Raw genomic sequence first — 5837 nt, forward strand, 5'->3', positions numbered from 1 at the left:
CATGCACATGCTCAAGTGCATATAAATTGGTTGAAAAATCAAATCTTTGTCCTTCTGTGCATGCTTAGGTCCCATGTAAGAAATGGGAATGAATTTCAAACACCCTGCCACCGTCACTCGGCCGCAAACATTGAGATACCTGGTTTTTAAATTCTAGTAAATCCAAAACTCGTCTGAAATTCATGAAACTTGGCATGCTATCATGGAGCGGCATCAACATGTCGTGGTAAATTCTTTGTCCCATTTGGAGCAGGTTTGGGTACATGCTTCTCACAAACCAGAGCTTCTCACAACAAGCATGATGGTTTCGGTACGGAACGCCCCAACTTTGGGGGTGAAACAATATCCATTGCCTCTTATTGCGTTGAATTTTTTTCTCGTGTCAACATAGAACAACAGGAGTGTTGTGTTATTTTTTGTGATTTTTCCGGGTTCGTTTGGACATTTTTATGCATTAAGTGAGTTTTCAATGCATTTATGTGCATAATTCAAATTTGAACTACATGCACATGCTCCGGTGCATATAAATTGCTTGAAAAAGCAAATCTTTGTCCTTGCGTGCATGCTTAGGTCTCATGCAAGAAATGAGAATGAATGTCAAACACCCTGCCACCGTAACTGGGCCCCAAACATTGAGATACCTGGTTTTTAAATTATAGTAAATCCAAAACTCGTCTAAAATTCATGAAACTTTGCATGCTATCATGGAGCGGCATCAACATGTCGTGGTAAATTCTTTGTCCCATTTGGGGCAGGTTTGGGTATATGCTTCTCACAAACCAGAGCTTCTCACAACAAGCATGATGGTTTCGGTAGGGAACGCCCCAACTTTGGGGCGAAACGATATCCATTGCCTCTTATTGCTTTCAAATTGTTTCTCAGGTCAACATAGAACAATAGGAGTGTTGTGTTATTTTTTGTGATTTTTCGGGGTTTGTTTGGACATTTTTATGCATTAAGTGAGTTTTCGATGCATTTATGTGCATAATTCAAATTTTAACTACATGCACATGCTCTGGTGCATATAAATTGGTTGACAAATCAAAACTTTGTCCTTGGGTGCATGCTTAGGTCCCATGCAAGAAATGGGAATGAATGTCAAATACCCTGCCACCGTCACTCGGCCGCAAACATTGAGATACCGGGTTTTTAAATTCTAGTAAATCCAAAACTCGTTTGAAATTCATGAAACTTGGCATGCTATCATGGAGCGGCATCAACATGCCGTGGTAAATTTGTTGTCCCATTTGGGGCAGGTTTGGGTATATGCTTCTCACAAACCAGAGCTTCTCACAACAAGCATGATGGTTTCAGATAGAACACCCGTATGCAAAGTGAGAGCATGATTTGTGCATCTCTTGAACACAAACGGTTCTTTTGGATGGCCCGTGTGAACCACTTACAAACAATTTGGTTCGATTTGCATCTGTCATATTGGGTATGTTGCCATTTGTCAAACTAGAAAGATTGACATTTGTTGATCCGGTAACATTGCCATTTGCCAACCTAGTAACAGTGCGATTTGTCAAAATATGAAGCTAAAAATCACTAGCAGTATCTAATTTTTGCAACTAAAATTCTGTAATTAAGCATAGATGGAGGCGAGGAGGCATGTTCAGCCAGACGTGCAGCGAGCGGCGCAGTACTATTCGATTTGACAGCGGGCGGCGCAGTTCCCGATACGGCTTTAATGCAGACGAGGGAGAGGGTAGCGGTTCCCGAAATGTTGAACGGCCAATGATGCATCCTCCTTCAATTAGCATCATGTGAATGCATTCGGGAAGTAATGGGAGGACCGGGAAAAGAGGCAGCACGATGTCAATGCAACGCAGTTTGCACTCATATAAAGGTGCCCCTCCATTCCAATGCATCTACCACATCATACGCACCTAAGCATTTGCCTAAGAACCTACACTAATAAGCGCAAAAGTGCCCACTCCAGACCCATGGCGGCGATGAGCGCGAGCAGCCAGCGGTTGTGCCAGATGGTCCACATCGCCGGCCTGCGGCATGGCACCGTGCATCGTCTCCATACGGTGTTGGCGACCGGCTGGTGGATGGCCGCCGTCGACGCCAGCTACGACTCTCAGTTGAACCAGATGATCGTTCGCACCACCAACAGGTTCACCGTTGTCAAGAAGCTTGCGGGCGACATCGCCGTACTCCTCCAGCCCGCACGCCCGGGCTCCTCATTGCCTGCCACACTAATCGGCCTCCATGGTCGGAACCTCTTTCAAGCACTGGTGGCCCTGCGACTGCCCGCCGATGCCACGAAGAATGTCCACCTGGAGGTCGCGCTCGCCGCGAGGCGCCTCCATTTGCAAGAAACCGTCGACCTACACATCCATGTGTACGAGCGATCGTGTACATAGGTATCTACAAGGCCAGTGAGGACGCTACGACGTTGGCCTTCTTCAGCCGGCTCGAAGCCTTGGATGCCTTAGCTGAGAAGCACCTTCACCTCGCCGCACAAGCCACCACTCCTTAGCCGCCGGTCTGTGGCCCGGCCGGCGCACTGAGTTGAGGAGGAGGAGGTCGTACGTCGATGGATGCATCTTTCTTCTTGCCTCCTGTAACCACCACTGCGATCGTATCATCGTGGCCTTAATTCTTATTTTGCTATTGCATTCTCATTCCAGTCAATACAGACATGTGCGATCCCTTTGCTCAATACAGACATGTCCATTCCAGTCTTATTTTGATTTGCTTGAATGAAGGTCTATCCCGCCGTTAGGCGCCGCAGCGTGCTGTGCTCGCCGTTAGGCGCCGCGACGCGCTCTGCTCGCGTCCGTTGGCGCGCTCGGCTTGTGGACAGCTTTTCCTTGCGTGTTCAACTGCTATATATGGTTGCTCGCCGTTGAAGCGGCCACGGTGTGATCTGCTCGCGTCCCTCCGCGCGCGCTCTGCCAACGGTTGGGCGTGCGCACGATCACGTCGGGGGCCCGGTATGCATGCGCCGCACGCGTTGCCACGCGATGCAGTTACGCGCGGCACGATGGAGTTACGCGCTGCAAATTAGAACTGCCATCAGGGCCTGCCAGTATTCCTAGCCGTCCGGCTTCCCCTTTAATTCCCGCGGCCATTATAACCTTAGTCTCTTCAACCTTTCAATCGCGCCCCACGACACAACAAGCACACCCACGACGACACATAGGTAGGGGATGTCCAGCGGCGCTCCAATGGAGTTCGGCGAGCATAGAGTGGAGACCCACGCGAGGGAGACGGATCTCTCGGTGGTGTACACCATCGACCTGGCCATGGTGGACGACTACATCAACAGCGTTGAGCAGTTCCTTGCTGGAGACAAGTAAAAGGTGGTCGGCATCGACCTCCAGTACACCACCGGTCATCCCGGCATAGATCAGAAGGTTGTCATCGCCCAGTTGTGCGTGCGCCATCATGTCCTCATCTACCACTACTACATGGCCACAGAGCCTTGCGACCGTTTCAACAGGTTTGTCAGCAGCATCGACTACAAGTTCCCCATGGTGGAAACCATGGACGATGTAAAAGCGCTCAGTATTACGGGCTTGGCCTGCAATAACCTTGTCGAAATCCGTGACCACTACAGGGTCTGGGGCAGCACAAAGGACTCCCTGGTCGAACTCGCCTTGGCCATCATCAACCCCTACTACGAAGAGATGAAGCAGGATGCCTAGAGAACAAGTCCCCTATCCTGGCACAGGGCCTGGATGAGCAACTGGATGAACCTCACCTCAGGTTCGCGGCCAAGAGTGTGTACACATGCTACGAGATGCACAGGCGGATCGTTGACATGAAGAAGTGCCTCGTTACCCAAATCGACGAGCCCGGATCGAGCCACAAGCAGAGCAAGCGTCACAAGAAGTAGATGATGATCAGATGATCGTTTATGCTAGCTAGTCATGCATGCAATATATAGTTTACTTTATTGGTGTGTGGAAATGTCATGTGTGTAGTAACCACCTATGTAATTATGCATGTAATAGTTTACTTTGGTGTGTGCAAATGCCATGGTCTTAGTAGCCACCTATGTAAGTGGATGTTTAATTTGGTTATACAAGCATGTCCTTATATATATATGTTGTTGTTCTGTATGCAATCCCATCGCACAACACACACATCTTATTAGCAGCAACCCGTCTGTGTTATTATCGGTATTCACACACATTTCTGATTACAGACCTGTTTGCCGCGTATCACACACATCTTGTTAAGTTGAACCATTTCTGTTCTCATGTCTCAACGCAAACAGTTCATCCGAGTTAACCGCATACCGTATATCGCACACACCTTGATCTGGCTGACCGTTTCTTTTGTGTTGCCTAATCACAAACAGTTCATCCGAGTGAACTGTTGGGGATCGTAGCAGAAATCAAAAAATTTCTATGCATCACCAAGATCCATCTATGGAGTTTAATAGCAACGAGGAAGGAGTGCATCTACATACCCTTGTAGATCGCGAGCGGAAGCGTTCAAGTGAACGGGGTTGATGGAGTCGTACTCGTCGTGATCCAAATCACCGATGACCGAGCGCCGAACGGACGGCACCTCCGCGTTCAACACACGTACGGAGCAGCGACGTCTCCTCCTTCTTGATCCAGCAAGGGGGAAGGAGAGGTTGATGGAGATCCAACAGCACGACGGCGTGGTGGTGGAAGTAGCGGGGATCCCGGCAGGGCTTCGCCAAGCGCAAGCGTGAGGGAGAGGTGTCACGGGAGGGAGAGGGAGGCGCCAGGGGCTAGGGTGCAGCTGCCCTCCCCCCCCCCTTTATATAGGCCCCCTTGGGGGGCGCCGGCCCTGGGATCCCATCTACATGGGGGGCGGCGGCCAAAGGGGGGGAACTTGCCCCCCAAGTCAGGTGGGGCGCCCCCACCCCCAGGGTTTCCAACCCTAGGCGCAGGGGGAGGCCCATGGGGGGAGCACCAGCCCACCAGGGGCTGGTTCCCCTCCCACTTCAGCCCATGGGGCCCTCCGGGATAGGTGGCCCCACCCGGTGGACCCCCGGGACCCTTCCGGTGGTCCCGGTACAATACCGGTGACCCCCAAAACTTTCCCGGTGGCCAAAATAGGACTTCCCATATATAAATCTTTACCTCCGGACCATGCCGGAACTCCTCGTGATGTCCGGGATCTCATCCGGGACTCCGAACGACTTTTGGATTTCTGCATACTAATATCTCTACAACCCTAGCGTCACCGAACCTTAAGTGTGTAGACCCTACGGGTTCGGGAGACATGCAGACATGACCGAGACGACTCTCCGGTCAATAACCAACAGCGGGATCTGGATACCCATGTTGGCTCCCACATGTTCCACGATGATCTCATCGGATGAACCACGATGTCGAGGATTCAATCAATCCCGTATACAATTCCCTTTGTCAATCGGTACGTTACTTGCCCGAGATTAAATCGCCGGTATCCCAATACCTTGTTCAATCTCGTTACCGGCAAGTCACTTTACTCGTACCGTAATGCATGATCCCGTGACCAACCACTTGGTCACTTTGAGCTCATTATGATGATGCATTACCGAGTGGGCCCAGAGATACCTCTCCGTCAAACGGAGTGACAAATCCCAGTCTCGATTCGTGCCAACCCAACAGACACTTTCGGAGATACCCGTAGTGCACCTTTATAGCCACCCAGTTACGTTGTGACGTTTGGCACACCCAAAGCACTCCTACGGTATCCGGGAGTTGCACAATCTCATGGTCTAAGGAAATGATACTTGACAATTGGAAAAGCTCTAGCAAACGAACTACACGATCTTTGTGCTATGCTTAGGATTGGGTCTTGTCCATCACATCATTCTCCTAATGATGTGATCCCGTTATCAATGACATCCAATGTCC

The sequence above is a fragment of the Triticum aestivum genome, chromosome 3D, assembly GCF_018294505.1.
Source record: "Triticum aestivum cultivar Chinese Spring chromosome 3D, IWGSC CS RefSeq v2.1, whole genome shotgun sequence".
Taxonomy (NCBI): domain Eukaryota; kingdom Viridiplantae; phylum Streptophyta; class Magnoliopsida; order Poales; family Poaceae; genus Triticum; species Triticum aestivum.